The sequence below is a fragment of the Ambystoma mexicanum genome, chromosome 10, assembly GCF_040938575.1.
Source record: "Ambystoma mexicanum isolate Mex_15411 chromosome 10, UKY_AmexF1_1, whole genome shotgun sequence".
In the NCBI taxonomy this organism is placed as follows: Eukaryota; Metazoa; Chordata; class Amphibia; order Caudata; family Ambystomatidae; genus Ambystoma; species Ambystoma mexicanum.
Window position 1 is genome coordinate 433394232 of NC_090932.1, and position 19899 is coordinate 433414130.

Consider the following 19899-nt stretch of genomic DNA (forward strand, 5'->3'; position numbering starts at 1 on the left):
TGCAGTAACTGCAAAGTATTAAGGGCTCAGTTATTTCGTATTTGTTTTCTGCTACAAGGTAGAGAGCTAATTCAAACCATTTAGAATCTTCATTGTCTTCTATTTTGTATGATAGGTCTACAGTTTTTGTGTTACTTTTATAAAAAGTTCTACGGCAACATACACATACATGGTTTGGTACTTCAGCTGATGTACTTTTAAATTTTAGTATTTCTTTTTTGTATGTGTTTAGAAAAAGGTTGCCATGTGTAGAATTGTTGCTTAATTGGTTTAAAGCTATTTCATTCTGTAAATGGCTTTCACTTCCAAAATATTTTTTCTGGATATAGTGAATTTCTTCAAGTAGGTCTTTTGCTGTCCAATGTAGAAGGATGTTATTTACCTTTGCTAGTGCTAAAGCAGGACTTTTAGCATAGTAGAGTTTATAGACTAGATTTCTTATAGTTGAATGATGTGTTGATATCCTTTTGATATCATGGAAAGTGGTTTTACAAGTAGGTCCTGTAATGCAGGCCAATGAATGTCCTTGTAGTCCTGTGTACTTGCGCACTGGACAGGTATCCATATTTTGCAGTAATTTAATTTTGATTTTGTCTTTGCTTTTTACATATTTATTGAGGAATTGGCGTAAAGATTTGAAACATTGTTTGGGAATGTTACACATTGACGTGCATGGCCATTTGTACACTAGACGTTCTGATTCAGTTGAATGGAGGGGTAACTCTAAGTTTTCAGGGCATATTTTTGTAAGGATTACTTCTTGTTCCATTATGGTATTATTCACTTTTTCATAACTTCGACCACTGCTATGTATGGCAATTGTATTTGTTTGCTTTTGTTTGTACGCTTCTTCATTAAAATATGGTTCTGTGCTCGTAGTGTGATTCCATTCACCTCCGCAGATACTTAAGAAATTCATTCTGTTGACATTTCGCTTATTGAGAAGTCTTTTTTGTAATTTAGTTATTAGTTTTGTTAGTGGTTTCATTTTGTTTAACAGTAAAATAAATAACTTTCTTTTCAGAAGAATTGCACTGTCCATCAACTCTTCTAAGATTAATTTCCTACGATAGGTTTTAAGCATTGAACCTGATTTCTCTCCTGTTTTTATAAGATTTTGAAGGACTTTGTGACGGTACATTTTGGCTAAAATACTTTTCTTGGTATGCTTACTTTGCACTATATTAAAATTTGAAGAAGAAGTTTTATCTGTAGTGATAGCTGATTTTCTGTTAATTGTTTTTTGGTTTGTTTTACATTTTGATAGAGGAGGCAAAGTGTTTGTACTTGAAACTTATTTTGTTTCACTAAATGTCTGTATTAGCTGTTTTGTTTAAACTTTTTTTTTACAAATTCTGCTAGAGATGGATGCTCATGTTGGACACTTTATTTTCATTTGCTCTACTTTTGCGTTGCTTTCTACAGACTTGACTTTTGGTAAGCATTCTTTAGGGTCTGTTGAAAAAAATAAAGAAGATATGGGTTGGGGTGTTGTGGAATTTATGTGTGCTGTGTGCATGAGTGTTTGAGTAAGATGATGAAGATGTATGTAATGGTGTGTGATTGTGCATTGGGAACTACAATTAGTAGGGATAGGTATTCTTGAATTTATGTGTTACTAAACTGGGGTTCAGATGGCAAAAAAAAAGTAAGCTAGTGGTGTGGAAAAGTACAAATAGTAAATCTAATGTATACAATTAAAACAGTTGTTTGTTCTATAATATGAAAATTGTAGCGGTTCAGTTGGGTAATTTGTGTGCCCAAAAATAGGAATTTGTGGGCTATTCTGGCTGTAAATCGCTCTTTAAGACATGGAGATTTTTGGACAAAATGGTACACAATCTCTATTTTTAGGCACCGAAATAGCCTGTATTAACGTTATAGTTTGTTTGATTAATAATACAAATATTATGGTGATATTCTACTTACTTTTTTTCTTAAATTAACAGGTAACTTCTTAGTTCTTCTTTGTTCTTCGAATTCGGCTGCTTCCTTTCAGGAGACTGGTCTTCACTGCAATTGTAAAATCTTCAAATTAGTAACTTTGTTTGTATATAGCGCTGTTTTTAAATTAGATATTGATTTTTTTAATTGAAATCCTCAGTGCCTTCTTTAAAACCATTAAACTAATTTATTTACATAAGATACATTGCATTAGTTCAGTACATATGATATGTTCTTAATGAACAAATTGTATTGAATGACTAACTGTAGCAAAAAAAATATCTTTACTATGTCTTGTGAAATTTATAATATACCAGTGAATACCACTATTTCTGTAAGTAAGCTGTCCTGGGTAATAGCGCCTCAATGTCATGTCTAAATTAAAGTAATTAAGTAAATAAATAAATAAAAACAAAAAAATATGAAACTGTATAAGTATTTTTTTAAAGTTTTAAACATAGATTGTGCTTGCATGCAATTTTGTTCGAATATATGTAGTCTATATATTTCATTTAAAAAATGTTAGTTTAACATGATTTGAGTGTGTGTGTATAAAGAAAGTAAATAGTATAAAGGTTTATAAGTGATAGTTGATTTTAGGAAATTGAACAAAATACAGTAAATTCATTTTACAGATTACACAAGCTAAAAGTCTGTTTGAAAATGTGTTCATCTACTGTACAGAAAATATGCATACCTGAAGTTTGTGTTCATACATTTGGATATGCATGGAGCTGCAAGTAGAAATCTTGGAGACGTGTACAGTATTTCTGGTAGATGGTGCTTGCCAATGATATGACACTTGTACTCAGAGAGATTCACAGTACATTTGCAGTGCTGATCTATGATGATGCAGTTAGATGTAGAGGTCTTGAATGTGATTGGTGCATGGTCATGTGATTTCTTAGCTACATCCAATAAGTGAATGGCAGAGAGAGTGAAGTGGAAATGGTAGAAGGGCTGTTCATGTTACGATATGTCAGCGGACATGGCGGTAGTTCGCAGACATCGGGAGTTACATCCGGGGATTTTTGGGTTCAGAAGTCATGCAAATGAGAATAAGCACTGAAAGGTATTGGTCAGGAAAGTTTAGTGGGTGTGTTGTGCCAGGAGAGAGTTTCTCAGATACTCTTTTTGCTGAGAGAACAAAAGATAGCTATGGCTAAGTGTTTCAGAAAACAGATTGTTTGGATTTTGGGAGATTCGTGGATACATTGGTTGAAGGTGCATGCAGAAAGCTGTGGAGTAGCTGTAGATCTTGGATTCCCACACGTGGAAGTACACTGGCATGGAGTATGTGGAATGAAGTGGTTGGACTTGCTGCCTCTCTGTGCTACTTTGGAGACATAGCAACATCCTGACATAATTGTAATTAATTGTGGAGGGGACAGTTTAGGACATGTGACTGGAATTTTTTTGCAATTTGCTATGAAAGAAGGACTTCGGAAGGTTATGGACATGTTTCCTAATTCTCAAGTGATATTTTCACGGATTGCGCAGAGACAAATGTGGCTTCGTTCTTCTTCATTTGGTCCACAAATGGAAAAAGCAAGCGCAATGTTAATAAGGCTGTTTGTGCCTTTCTAAGAGATTTTGGCATGTCCTCTTTTCACAATGAAAATATTATGTTTCGTAGTACATACATTTTTCGCAGAGATGGAGTCCATCTTACTTATGCTGTCAATCAGATTTTTCTGAGAAATGTACAAAATGATTGCGACCTTTTTTGGAATTACAACAACCATTTTGAAGTAGGTGTTAAGCATTTATAATTTTTGACTTACAAACACCTCCCAAACGCTCTTTTCAGAGCCACCACTTCCTCCCATAGAAAATTGCAATGTTTGTGATGGGGTAGCAACCCAATTTTTAAATGTTCGCGAACTGTCCGCGGACTTCTAAAAAATACAAAGGGCCCTGCTTCATTTATTTTCACTTCTATTTTTTAACTGTGAAAGGCGGCTCTGAAAAGAGCCTTATTTTTTTTTTTATTTTTGATATTTTGTCTTTTTTTGGTTTTTTATACATGGCACACTAGGAGAGGAGGGGAAAGGAAGGTAAAGCGGGGGACACCAACCACAGGGATAAGAAAGGGCGAGCTGAGAGAGGAAGATGTAAAGTGGGTTTTATTTGGGTAGAGAGCAGATCTTCTTGTGCTCTGAGACAATAGTCTCAAAAGCACTACGAAGTTGCTACCCCCTGCAGAGTACTGTGTCACAGTACATACATACAACTGTGACTGTTGCCTCGAAAGGCAAGGGTCATCAGCCTTGTGTATGGCCTGTGAGGCAGCTTGAGGAAGACGCTGTTCACAGAAGTAGTCCTTGTGGTGACAGGATGAGAAACAGAGGATGAAGTAGAGGAAATCTACCTGCTAGTTCTTCGCAAGGTACAACCCTGCGAATAGCCCCAGAGTGAAATGACCTCAGGTGTCGCTTCATAGTAGTGGTCCCAAAGCTGTACTTACCGTGCTTCCCGCGACTGAGTATCATTTTTCACTCATTGCAGGTAACATGGTTCGCACGAGCCTTAGGAACATTCCCATGAATGGTAAATAACCGCCACACCCAAGACTCATGCCTAGTGCGGGTAGTAGGGTTTTCCTCTACCTCATTCTCATCATCCTCTTCTTCCTCCTCCGCATCCTCACTCCTGTTCCCCTCTTCAGGCCCTTGGGGAGGTGGTGGTGTTGGAGGGGGTGGGGGTGGTGCTGAAGCAGGTGCAGCACCAGGTGGCAGTTCAGCAGCCAGGGATGCCATCTCGATGATGGTGTAATCTGCAGGTGGCAGCAAAAATCGCTGTGTTTCGAAGAATAGCCAGAAACACAATGAGAATAAGCTCTAGGGCGTGGTCTTTTATAGGGGTGCTTGTGCGCGGTCCGCGGACATGCGCGCTGTCTGCGGACAGATCGAACACAAAAAAAGTTTGAAAAGTTTCAAAAGGTATGTAGAAACTCAGGATTACTATGTGGGACTTGTGTCATGGTGAGATTTTATTGAAAAATATTATGGATTAATTGAAAATGTACTTTTAATTTGTTCGGGGACCCGAACAGTGTCCGCATTCAGAACACGCAATCAGCGTGGGTGCGGTCATATGATCCGTTCGCGAACAAGTCCGCGAAGGAAGCGCATGTCCGCAGGACACCAAATGCATGGAGATTGGCTAGCACATGAGCGTTGATGTTCTACGGACACTGTACGGGTCATGAACTAATTAAAATTGCATCACACGTGAAACAAACATTTCAGGACACTGCGTGTGTTCTTAGAACAGTTTCATCTTGCTAGCGAACAGTACGAACAGGTATAGTGTTCTTCAGGACATCTCCATTTTCGTTTATTTACGAACATTTCAGAACACCTGCACTGTCCGCGGACACCTACATTGTTTTTTTAAAAAAAATAAATGAAACTATTTACAACACAATATAAAAATTAAACTTTATTTAACATATATTAATAATTTATGTCAGAGAAGGTGAGGCAGAAACAGAAACAAAAACAGGAGAATTAGGGGTTTCATCATGATTGCTATTAGGTGAAGAAGGGATGGAAGTCTCATCAAAACGTTTTGGGTTATGGAGAGGGTTTGGGGATAATTGACTAGGATATGGTGAGGGGGGACAGGTACATGTGGGACAATGGTACGTGGTTTTTTGTTTAAAATGATCTTGCACAAAGATTTTTAAATTATTAAAATTATCCAACAATAGATCCATTTTTTCTTGTAGGCTGTGAAGAGTCTTATCCATAACAGCTTTTTCTGTAGTACTTTCTATTTTGGTATGCTCTCTACAAAAAAAATATATATGTTAAATGTATTCAAAATAATAATAATTAAATGGTTCATATTATAAAGTGTTTACCATTAGTTTCACTATCTTGTGACATTTCTTCATGTGGGAAATGTCCCTCTAGCCATTCCAGAGTACTAGACATTTCTGTGAGAGAAAAAAAAAGATAATATATTTTTTTATCTAATACAGAAAGTTTATAAATATATGAATAAAATTAAGTACACTTACTATTTCAGGTAAGATATGTCCTATGTACTCAGTGGGTCTGCTCTTGTTCTCAGTTCTGTCGTGTTTGTGAGGTAATTATGTTGGAAGCCAATTTATTTTCTTGTGGTATATTCCATTTTAGAACATAGTGCATTTAAATGAATGGTTAGTGTGTTGTATATATGGGTTACATTTCTTATGTATTAGTAAGTTTTTAGGTAGTGGTACTGTTCTTCGAACATGTCCGCGAACATTAAATGAGTTTGCGGACATCAAGTACAGTAGAAGAGATTCAGTCTGTTCCATATGATATGTATATAAAGTGAAAGTCATTATTGTTAAGTTGCACTACTAAAAACCTACGAAATTCAATGAAAAAAATTTGTTAAATGGACATTATGGTTAAGTTGTGCTACTAAAAACCTATGAAATTCAGTGAAAAAACTTTGTCAAAGGGACGTTATGGTTCCAAGTAAAACAGAAAAATCCTCGAAATTCGCCAGTTATGGTAAGCTAAGCAACCATAACTCGCGCCACCACTGTGCACTGCAAAGACTAACACCCAGGAAATCAAAGATGACATCACAAATGTCAATGATGACATCACTGATGACATCACATGTCTGGCTCACTCTTTTTTCTTTTGCTGACATATCTAGGCCACATGGTTTTCTTCAATAACAGTCAGAAACTAAAAATGTTATTTTATTTGTAGACGTATCCTTCAAGTAGGTTCTTACAGTAATTCCCTTAGAGTCCAGTAACATCATATGAAACATATACATACGGGAAGACACAAGCTTGAAAGACAGCAATCCTTTTTGTGCATAAAGATAATCAATAGACTTATGAGCACTTTCTGATAGTTCTGTTGTTTTTTTTTTAATGGCTGTATCTTCCCTGTATATGGTCATATTTTTATACATTGTACTCACACTACTTTCCTTAGGGTCCAATCACATCAAGTGATACATATACCTAGGGTAAATAGCAGCTTTGAAACAGAGCAATCATTTATTTGCATGAATATAATCAGTTAAATTATGAATTGTTTCTGCTACTACTTGTGCTTTTTTGCTAACTTCACTTTCCCTGTATATACCCATATTGGTATGTGTTCTTGTGTCTTTGTGTTTTGTCTATAGTAATGCAATTATGTAATACATGTGTTTTATTAGCTACTTATTACATATTTCACAGTACACAAAAATCTATTAAGAAAACAATTATCATTTTATTATTCAACATATTAACATTACGAATATTATACCTTCATCTTGTACGCTGCACACAATGTTATGTTTCTGTATGAGTAGTTTAGTATACTAGATAGAACCCCATAATAGAATGCTATTTATATCAATGCATCGTTCAATGCACTAATTAGGGTATGATATTTATCGCAATGATCCTTGACACCTGTTTCGCAACATTATAATAAGAATCCCTTGTATACATATTTCATGAAAAGTACATACACATGTGATGTCATCATTGATGTCATCAATGACATTTGTGATGTCATCTTTGATGTCCTGGGTGTTAGTCTTAGCAGTGCACGGTGGTGGCGTGAGTTATGGTTGCTTAGCTTACCATAACTGGCGAATTACAAGGGTTTTTCGGTTTTACTTGGAACCATAACGTCCCTTTGACAAAGTTTTTTCACTGAATTTCATAGGTTTTTAGTAGCGCAACTTAACCATAACGTCCCTTTAACAAAGTTTTTTCATTGAATATATATGTATATAGCTAGTTTAACAAAACATTTACACAACTAAAGTCATTATTTCATCTCGTGCTGCTTTGCATTCTGATAAGTTTGGGGAGGAAGGATAACTCAGGGGCAACACATTTGTCTTAGAAACGAGACAACACAGCACAACCCAGGTTCAAATCCGGATCCCGTGCTTAGAGTCCACTTGCTGGTATTTAGTGCATTACAAAGAATAATTAGAATGAATTACATTTAGGTTATTGCTCAAGATGGGGAAACACAAGTTACAATTAACCTCTTTTTGCTGAACATATTTTTTCAAGGGTTTATATATTTGTCAGACTGGCTCCATTTGAAATCTATGCCCGTCTCGAGATGAAACATGGTCATACAGACCTGAATTAAAATACATATAAAAAACAAATGGATTGCATATTTTTCTGAGAATGTTTGAGGTGCCTGGCATAACATATGAGTACCCAGTCTACTTTAATAGGGATACAATTAATATTATCATTGTAAAATGTGATTGGTAATTTCAAGACAGATTCTAAGTGATTGTACTTTCTCGTCAGGTCTTTGCTTGACCACATTCAAACTTCTTAGTATGCAATGTTGGTTTGTTATCATCTCTTTTGTTTTGTTCTACACATATGTCAAATTCAATGTAAAATTCAATAATACAATCTTAGTTCCAAAAACATGCACGTTGTCTTAAATGATATTCTCAGTTGTTATATTGTGCAAATGACCAGTAGAGTGTTGGCCTTGATTAAATGTTGCAATGGCAAAGGACTGGTCAGGCTGCACCTCTGGCTGAGGGCACTGTCTAGAAGTTAAGTGTCCCCTTGGAAATCATGGTTTGTGGTTTGAGTTCCCTTTCTGCCATATATGTGGCTATTCTTTCTCACCAGGTCATTCATATGACCACATTCAAACTTCTTGGATGCAATGTTTGTTTGTCATCTCCTCTTGCTTTTTCATTCTGAGCTGATATAAAATGTGAATAATATCTAAGTTAGAAAACAAACAATAAAAGGAGTGTTCTTTAGATTTACATTCCCAGTTACTATATGGTGGTAATGGCATGTGCGGTGCTGGCCTTGATGAAATGAGCAGTGGCAAACAACTGGCTAGGATGTATGTCTGGTTGAGGGTACTGTTTAGAGGTTGCTGTCTCCTTTGGAAACATGGTTTGAATACCTCTTCTGCAATCTAAGTAGTCTTCTTTATGTTTCTAAAGGATCCATGTGGCCTCAAAATACTGTTGAGGTACTTTATTTGTGAGTGTCTATAGGTGCTTTCCTACCTTACATGCCCCTTGGCTAAGTGATGGCATCTAACTATGTGCTACTTTTATTCTGACAGGTCAAGTTTGCTTATGTCAGTTTTTGTTAAGTTCTGATGATCTGTTTTGCCATCATTTGTAGATACCAATAGTGCTAATGTCCCTATGCGTGCCTTGTTTGTGGGTTCTCTTTGATGCTGCTATTGCATGAAGTCCAATTATTCTTTACTCTAATGTTGTTGTGTCCAGACTCCCATGTCTACTAATTTAAGTTGGTACAAACTGTTTATTGTAGTTGGTCAATGTACACTCTTATTTACTTTGGAAATCTTTGTTAGTTTTCAGATATGGTCTTCTGAGGTTCACCTGGAGTATGTGTTGTTTGTTTTTTTCCACCTTTTATCAGTGCTTTGAAGATTTCTCTCTCTTTTATTGTTGCCTGGAACACTCGCTTTTCATAACCAGGTGGGCTCTGCGGGTCGTGTACACATGTGCACCTTTTCTAAGTTTGTTTGGGAGGGCTCTAATTGGACAATCACGACTTGGTGTTTTGGTGTGAATCAGGCTGTCTTTATTGAATGTCTCCTCCTTCTTCGGTTTTTTGTTTGTTTTGTAACTTTTGATGAATCAAACGAATGTCAATACAGGAAGCAGAGTTCCAGTTCTACCATTTAGGTTGTAGTGACAGTTCATCTGTGAATGTTGGTTAACGGTTGGTCATTCTGTTCTTTCCCTGCCTGCGTTTGGTTTTGAAACTTGCATTTATTAATGGGGATTCTGAGAGATGTAAATATAAGACTGTCATGGCTTCTATATCCTCTCAGAAGGAGGCAAGGAATGGAGAGCAGCAGAGAGTGTGTTGAGGGGATGGAGAGACCGGAGGGAGGCAATAGTGAAGTGTTTAGAGGTAGCAGTAAGTCTTGACAAAGGAGTGCAGTATACCTGCTTATGCTAAAGAGTACTTCATGTTTCTTTTTAAATATTCATGCAGGGGGCACCCGAGGGCTTGATGTATAAGAGGAAATACGTATCCCTGGGCTGACTCGGGTGGAAGGGGAGCAGTGGGTAAGAGTTGGAGAGTGCAGGGCCTATAATTAAAACAATTGCCTGTCTCACCGTCTTCTATAGTGTGGTTTGTCAAGGGGTGCATTATGCTGTAGAGAGGAAAGGTGTGATGAATGGCACCTGTCCTATCAAACTCCTCCTGTTAAGAACTCATTGGGCCTCATTACAAGTAGGGCGGTAAGGGTTAACGGTCACCGGTAACGAGACCGGTGCCGTTAAACCCTTACCGCCCTACTACGAGTTCCCTTTGCGGGTCCTTCCTTAATGCCTGCTTTTAACAGGCGTTAAGGACGGGACCGGCAAAGGGACTTTAGAGCTAATAACGGTACCATAATTTACGGTACCGTTATTAGCGCCTTCCCCATTCGCCTTGAGCCCTCTCGGGGCTCAATGGGAATGGGGAAGGGCCCTGGTGAATGGGGAATTACTGGTCCTGCCAACCTTGGAATGGACCGGTAATTGCTCCATTCACCAGGGCGGAATCGGAACGAGTTTGGAGGCAGCCATGCCGCAAATAGCGGCGTGGTTACCTCCAAACTCGGAATGAGGCCCATAGTGTGTCAAATTTGAGTCATGTTCTAAAAACCACCTCAAATGCATTCATTTAACACAACGAGGTAACATTAGCAAACATATTCAGTACAAGGCACCTTTATAAAGCATCCAAAAACAAATGCAGCAATGTCGTGAAATTGATGAGGACAATGCACATTCTTGGGAGAAACCAAACTGCAAGGCCTTCGGGTGATTTATCAATGTCATCATGTACACGTGCCATCATCAATGACAAATGAGAAGAATACTATTACATTATAAATGGTTTTAGCACACGCTACATAAGAGACCACGCCCACCTTTAAACGTCAAAGATTACCTTTAGCATTCAGAGCAATAGCAGTGCTAGATGTTACATTGAGGTTGAGTAGCAGGGTGTAAATGAAACACTCCGGTGTTCCTTTTTGTAACTGTGTTAATTGCATGTCAGGGACAGTCAATATTAACCACTTATTGCTTTTGGATCTGCTTTATTCAATTTACACTTTCATGAAGTGGAGTGGAACATTAAAGAATAAAAACCAGGTGAAATCGCCTTTACTCTTTCATTGAGCTCTCCATTCTGTGGAGGGTGTAAATTCAGCCGTCTAATAACACTTTGCAGATGGCATTTACAATGGATTCCTATGGGATCCGCTTGTTTTCAGTCAATGCTAAATGCAGTGGGATTCCATAGGAATCTATTTGTTTAACAGAGAGGTTTTGCAGGTAGAGCGCAGGAATCATACTTCACCTCCCACTACTCCTGCAAGAAAACATTTGTAAAATAACTTGGAGCGGTACGGCCAGGTGTGAAACACTATGGGCCTGGCTCACAGAGTGTTTTCCTATGGGATTGCAACATTATAAAACGCTTCTGTGAATCAGGTCCTATATGCCTTGCTTTTATGCCTTGCTGTGTGTCACTCAGCCCATTTTAAAATGATCCTCTCTGTCTAAATGCATACACATATATCCAGTTAAATGTATTAAAGGACATGACAGCCGTATCCTGTCACCAAATTGACAAGATGATTTTTAAGATGTAGAGGGAGCAGTCACAAGCATCGCAATACAGCTAAAACCCAGAACTCAGCCAAAATGAAGTTACAGGTTTCGAGAAATGTAGATGCATTGAGAGGGCGAAACTGGATATGCACACTTGCGAGTCGACCACAGTTGCACCTTGTCAATAACGCGAGAGGAGAGTTAATAATGTTTTGGACAAACATGAGCCATTGGCTTATAATAGATGACAGAGTGATGAGCGAGAGGGCTGTACAAAAAAAGAAATCAAAATCTTAATGAAAGCAGCCTTGACAATCAGGCAGATGCCAGCGTAAGAAACATGTGCAAGATGACATAACATGACACTTGTGAAATGTTATTGGAAATGTCTCTAATGAAAAGCGGCACGAGGCAGGCAAACCATTGATGCCACCTGGTGAGAAAAGTACTGGCCACATGGACTTTCTACCAAAGGATAATGTTACCAAGAAAACAGAGGATCAGGGGTCCAGACTGGTGGTCTTCAGTGTAAAGTAAATACTGTATTTTTACTACAAAGCCTTGTGACACTGCAGATTATTGTCTTTTAGCCCAATCCTAATATGTAAACTTGGATGTTTGAGTTTTGTGTCCCGTATTACACAAAACCAAGTTTTGCTCATGGGGAGACAAACTTAGGAGACAAAACATACCCACGTTTGTATTTGTATTTTGTATTTTGTTCAATTATTTTTATGTTCCACAAAAAAGTGCTAAACAAAACAAAAGGACTGTTTGTGGGATTTCCAACTGTGTGTTGCCCAAAATCGCAGTCACACTAAAATAACACACAGTTTTATCGAATGGGAATAGGTTTCAAAGGGCCAGTTTCTCTGACTGGGCTTTCCAATTCGTCTCTGGTGCACTGTGTTGTGCTAAAAAAAACACATGCTAGACCACCTCGGTCTTTGCATGCGTCTGCTGCCTTACAAATGAAAGGTATTGTTTACTTAAATGGGTTTTCTCTGTGTTGGCAGGTCCAGATTTTTGTAAACACAAGGAAGAAAAATTCTTCTGTAGGTTCCTCTCTTGAGGTTTTTCTCTTTTGAAAGGTGGACCCCTAGGTGCTTGGTGTTGGGGTCCTTTTTCGGAACGAGATGGACCTGTGCGGATAGAGATTTGCACTATGTCTGGTCGTTCTACAGCCGACCGGTTTCTGTGGAACAAGGTGGGTGAGCCACATTCATCAGGGCTAGACGAGGGGCATCATAGTGTGTGCCCACTGCTATTCACATTAAACAGCGTTGTCTGCATTACTTCAGTACCTCTCCCTGTATGGATGACAGGAGGGAGGGGTGAGAGATGGAGCAGGGATAAATATCCACTTTTTAACCTCAGCTGTAGGTATATTACAAAACACTGCATTGTATTATTAGTATAACAATCAGAGGGGCAAATGGCTTACCCTCTCCATGTGGTAATAATGCTCTCTACGGGGGGTGAGACGGCCTGGGACCTGGGGGCCAAATAACAGTCATTACTGTCAAGTTTGATGCACACGAGCATAGGGTCAGTAAAGCGACAATGATACTATTGTGATACTATCCATTTAAACCAAATTGAGTAAATCACACTGTAAAGCTGCACGCTCAGCGCGTTGCAGCTTGAATTTCAGCAAGTACACTACACACAAAATATCCCTTCGTTCACTCGAGGGTCCGCGTGCCTGCCTCTCGACCCCACGTGTGGGGGAGTGACTAGCCGCGGATCGCGTCTGCTCGGGCGCTTACCTTGACCGAACCTCTCTGGTGGTCCTGCGAGCCGCACGCGAGAAGTTTCTTCGCCGCGGCCCGTGCCACCACTCTGTTTTTGTTACCATGGCGCTCCGGGTCGCGCAGTCACGTGGTCCTGACTCCAAAATGGCCACCCCGCATGGGGAGGCGGCAGCCATCATGGGGTAATTTTTTTTCCAGCGCCTGGGAATGGCAATTACCAGGGCATTACAGCCCCGGACGGACCCGGTAGTTGCCCATTTCCGGGTGCTGGAAAATATTACTCCCCATCCCCATTTGAGTCTGATTGGACTCAATGGGAATGGGGAGGAGGGTAGCACCGGCACCATTCTAGAATGGTGCCAGCGAAACCGTTAAGGTCTGCATGCGAGTGCCGTTACGCCCACCAGGTCAGACCTGGCAGGCGGGAGAGCACCCGCCCGCAGATCTCGGATCATGCCGGTCTGGAAACACGGTACAGGCAAGCTTACCGGTACCGTTGTTTCCGAACCGGAATACTCGTAATGAGGCCTTCAATCCTGTTCTACATTTCTCTACAGATAATTTTGAGAAACAGAAGTGCCATATCTTCTAGGGATGTGCAACGGATCTATGTGATCAGTGGAGCAGTGCGTAGAATAGTCTAACAGAGAGCATGTGCGAGCTGAGGTATTGTTTGTAGAGTAAAAGTGGTACTTGGATGTGTGAGTGTGTGTATGGGGAGTAAGGTGAGCCAGTGAGATGGAGTGTGAGTGTAGGGAGTAAGTGAGGCTGAATGAGAAGGGCGATTGACAGAGTCAAGGTAGGGTGACTGTTACAGGATGAGGGGGAAAGTAGTTGGAGTGGAGAGTAGTGGGAGTAGAGTGTAGTAGAAATGGACAGAGATGGGAGTGGCAAAGTAGTCGGAATGGATAGTAGTGTGAGTGCAGAGTAGTGGGAGGTAGGCATACTAGAGAGCACTGGCAGTGGCGAGACGTGGCGAGTAGTGGGAGTGGAGAGTTGTTGGAGTGCAGATACGGTTAGAGTAATCAGTAGTAGGAGTGGACAATAGTGCACAGTAGATTAACGAGCAGAGGGAGGACAGGTCTATATGTAAGTCAGGATATCATCAGAGGGAGAGAGAGAGAGAGCCTAGAGAGTAGGAGGATGGGAGGCAAGTAGAAGAAAAGAAAAGTAACATCAGAAGATCCTGGTAAGGAGTATGAGACTGTGAGAAGAATACAATTGAGTGAGATCTATGCCGTTGGAAGAGACTAGTTCTTGTTATCATTCTTATTGTGAAACACCATGTTAGGCTACACCTAGAAGACACCAGAGGGAGTAAGATAGTGAAGGTGGTTGCCTTTAGGCTCTCATCTTTAGCCAGCAAGTTTCCAGAGTGTTGGGGTTACTGATCTCTAGTGACTATCTTAGGGATTAGGGAAGTCTGGGCTAGAGTGGAGCGGGACCCACAGCAGACGAGCAAGAGAGGAACAACTGTTAGTTTGACCCTGTATAAAATCATAATAAAAACCTTTGGACCGTCTTAGACAGTTGGTGTATCCTTGGGGCCATCTCAAATAATTATCAAAAAACAGATGGACATTGGAACATCAACCATGATATTCATGTCATGAGTCTTTTCCTGAGTTTCTCAAATTCATTATATCATGCTGATATACATCATTATGAAATCATTGTGTAACTGTAGCCTTCTCTATTTTTTGGCAATTTTTCAGAGAATCTGTGAATTGTACATCCTATTTCTTCATCTATGCATAGAAATTGTTGATTTCTATGGCAATTCTTTGCTTTCTAGTTCTCATCTATTTCATTTATCCGTTCAGGTTCATCTGAATTATGGCCAGTCTAAGGATCAGGCTTCATTTTTAGGTTGTTGGTTATAAATGCTCTGATCTAAGATGCACAATGTCACTTTTCTCCACCTCTCTACTTCAGTTTAAAGGAAGATGTCTACTATGTAAGGAACAGGCCCTGTGAGTTCCTTATGGAAGCTTCCCTGTCATAAAACTTGAATTAATGAGCTCATCCCACACCTATCATTATCCTAATTGATGCTAAAACTGAAAGAGCAGGTCTAATCAGAAAAGGCCATTTCATCAATGGTTTAACTGCACATGAGATGCCATTATGAGGATCTGCAACAGGGACGTCATGGATTTACTTTAGTCACCAGAGCAACTCCAGATCAACTGCCATGATGTGTTGAGACCATTCTAATGCATGCAGATAAAATCACTTCAGAGACATCACCTGCTGTAGAACAAAGACTTAGACATGCCAAGCATCTTCCTCTTTACCCACAAAGCATATTTTACAGAAATCCATTTGACATAAGCATGATATAAAGAACATTTAGTACACATCAATTCTATATATATAGATTGAACTTGTTTGCTGAGGCTCAGACATATCAGACATCCCTCACCAGATACAGCGGTTACTTGGAAGATACCTATATTCGAGAGAACAGTGTTTACCATCCTTTCCGGCCAGGGCTCTCAAGAGTCGATACATTGAGAGAATTGCTGGGACTCATCTGCCCACATGCAAAGGGAAATTCTTCTGAAATAACATACCCTTCCCTCTTGATCTTTTTATGGCATTGTGAAACTTCCCTACTACTTCTACTTGATACAACCAATGACCAGCTATAGACATAAGGCCCTTTTGGGAGTTTAATTCTAACCATGTCACCAAAAACATCATCCGCTACCTTATACTTGCCAAACACTGTTAATAAGATATTATATTGTGCCTCCTTTATTGTATATATTGGCCTAAGACCAGTCGTTCTGCGAAGAAAACTTCGTTGCAAAGTTTAGATCTTAGATCGACTTCGCTGCCATTTTAGGTCCATCCGCCATTTTGATTTCCATTCCAAAGTAATTCTGTGTTCTAAAATGGTGGACAGTGTTTTCCACTTGTAACTAAGCCATCCTGACTTTGTACGAAAGTTAGTGTATAAACTGTCCGTTGACCGAATGTTTGGGCTGAGTAAAGAGACCTTGTCCCATGCCTGACTTGTAGACAAATGATTGTCTGCACCAATAAGTCTGATCCGCGGACATACATCGGCCACAATGTCGAACAAATACTGAACGTGGACACTAGCTGAACTGCATTGTAAAGGACATGTGTTAAGGCTTATTGTTAAATCCAAGAATACACTGTTGCCATTGTAACTTGTTTGTATGTGAATTGAGGATGATCCATGTGCATATTGTCGGACAAGCCAGAAGTGAACTCGGCACAAACTCTAGACCATGGATTATTAACTTGCAGAGGGGCTGGACATTATTGTTGAAAATGTATAAAATGTACAACTGTTTAGACGTCCAGTACCTCTCACTTCTCACACCGAAAGGGCTAGTATTCTCTGTGATGTACAGTTTTAGAATAAAGATCTGTGAATCTGCCCGTGTTAGGTGTATTTCCTTTTGGGGTACTCAGCCTCAATATTTCCTCTTGCTTTTACAGATGGCGCCCGAATAGGGACCCTCAAGATTGATGCCATCTCGTTGAAGGTTGACGTGGCTATCGGACCGGGATACGAAGGTGAAAAAGGGGGCCCCTTTCTTGGATGAGACGCGATACCTGAGCAGTACTGTACGACCCGATCCCTGGACGGTGAGCACGCAGTCCGAGATGGCATCTTGACGAGGGTCCATATATCAAGGTGGGCAGATTTGCCGAAATCACCAACCACGTGGGACCTTTGATAGTTCTTTGATATCCGATCGGACCTCCTTAGAATTTGATCAGGTGAGTCGTGACCCGATTCTTAAGTATCCTGATGATTCGTTTTGGCGTATTACACTTGCAAGTACAATTATTGACCAGGTGACACCAGTATTCTGATATGCCTGGGAAATTGTCTGCCTGCTTCAGGGCGTTATTCCGCGGTGACAGACAATCTTTGGAATTTGGCCGACCGGCGCCAATGGAGGGGTCGCCGGCATGTATTAGGTACTTTAAGCACGGCATTGGTAGTATAGTGTTTAATGATATTTGGCAAAGACAAACTAGACATGCTTCCGAACTTCAGTGGCCAATCAATTGTAGTTTCGAAATTCCTTGCAAAGAATACTTAGAATCCATATTATTAAAGAAGACGGCTAGACCTGCAGCAATTGATGTGTTACAGAATTGGAAAAGAGAAGCTATGCAGCAGCTTAAAAGTAGGGAAAAACATGCGCGCCATCATATGACGAACGCCGAAAAAGCATTGTTATATGATCAAAATAAACAGTCTGAGTCAGTTACGAATATGGATAGGGCTTTTTCACTTGGTATCCAGAAAATGTATCCTTCTAAAGACTTTCATGTATCTGATGAGCTGATTGACAAACTTTTAAATGAATGAAGGCCTGGTGCCACTGCGCCACCTCCGTATGTTCCTCTTCCTGCTGTTATTCCTCCTCCAGTAGCTCCTCCTGCTCCTCCTATTGCTCCTCTTGATGTTCCTCTTCCTCCGGCTGTTGTTCCTCCTCTTGTCGTTGCTCTTCCACCTGCTCCTCCACCTTTGCATGATGTTATGGGTTTGGGGGTTTGCCTGTTGTACCAGTAATAGCACCTTTGTTACCAAATGAACAAGATTTGCCGACTCTTCCTCTTCCAAGTGGTTCTGTACTGCTTGTAGTTGTTCGGGGAGTGGGATCAAAGTTTGTAACTCGTAATACTGTGTCTCCAGAGAGAAAGCATGAATTGACTGCATGGGCTAGACACTGCATGGAGAGGGGTGAACAAGCTGATGCTTTTTCCACACTCTCTAACTTAGACAATTTTCCTGAGAAAAACGTTTTTATTGAAGGATTGGGAGTTCATTTACGTATAATGTGGAACAGATTCATTGATATAGATCTCCCACAAGGGTTGAGGGATGTGAATATTTTAGCATTTTCAAGAGATACTGCGGCGAAATTACATGAGCACGTCGAGAGGGTTTTTGAGTATAGAAGGGAGTTGGAAAGGTTGCGGAATGAAGGTGCAGATGGTGATAGTTTGGACGCTATGTTGGTACAGAAACGGTTCTTTCCTTGTCGTAAATCGATAAATGAGGAAACACGAATTTGTACAAAAGATGCGATTAGGTGGATTTGAGACATGTCCATAACTCCCGTTGAAGTATATGACACGTATAGTCAGTATACGCCAGAAATTCAGACGAATGTGATACAGGTTATGGTAGAGTACCTGCAGGATGAATGTATAAAAAGAAAGATTTGTTGTCCCGCAGAATTATTGAATATTTATAAGACAACTATTTTGTTTGACAGTTCTTCAGCTGCTTTAGCGCTCGATTTAGCTGTGTTGCTCAGTAAGCGTTCAGAGTATCCTACTTCTCAGTTGCCTATGAGAGAGGTTCCGCCGACATTTGTCCCAAAAGTTGAGATTCCAGCTAATGTTGCCGCAGGTACACCTGCTCAAGATATCCCTGCACATTAAGTGTTGCAGTTTGTTCACGTCCCATTCTCGAGACAGGAAGTGAACACCATTAAACAATCTATTCCTGATGTTAGGAAAAATCCCGACAGGGTTCTACAAAGAAATAGGGCCTCATTACACGGATGGCTGAGAACCATGGTGCTATTAGCGCCATGGTTCATGCTGGTAAAATACCGGCACCGCCTTGGCGGAAAGGGGATATTACCGCCCCATTCCAAGGTTGGCGGGGCGGTAATTCCCCCTTCCACCATTGCCCTTCCCCATTCCCATTTTTGCCCCATAGGGCATAATGGGAATGGGGAAGGCGCTAATTACGGTACTGCAAATTGCGGTACAGTAATTAGCTCCCTGGGTCCCTTTGCGGGTTGGTTTTTAACGCCTGCAAAAAGCAGGCATTAAATCCCCCAACCCGCAAAGGGACCTCGTAGTAAGGCGGTAAGGATTTACCGGTACCGGTATTTTACCGGTACCGGTAAATCCTTACCGCCATCCGTGTAATGAGGCCCATAGAGTCTGTCTTGCAGTCATTAGTATTTACCTTGAGTGATATTGATTTGTTATTTCCCGTACTCCTACTTGTTGATTTGTGGTAACAGATTAGGACTGTAGATGATGTACCAGGGTTGGGAGATACATGGGATAATATGGTTAGACTAGATAGAGAAAGGCCAGCTGGCGAGAGACCACCACAGGTAATTCTGACTTTGCCTGATAGAATATTTACGAAGTTAAAACTATAATTCCTGAAAGAAGGATTATTTTTGACAAAGTTACTGCCTATGTCCAAGGAAAGTCTGAGGGTGCTATCGAGTTTTTTAATCGGTTCGAACAAGTGTTTTCGGATTTCAGTGGACAAGATTTGAGCACAGAGTTTGGAAAATGACTATTTGTGGACACATTGGTGCGTGGATTACTGCCTGACATCCAGTCGCAAATAATGTCTTCAGAGAGCGCTTGGCAAGCTAAGTCTCAGTCAGAAGAATTGCATATGGCTCAGTACTATGAGAATCGTGTCAATAATGAAAAAGAAAGAGTTGAAAAGAGAAAAGGAGACTTGAAAACAAAAGTTCTATTACAGCAAATTGTTAGAGGCCCTAGAGGGGGTAATTCGCAATTTAGAGGACAGTATGCTCCACAGGGA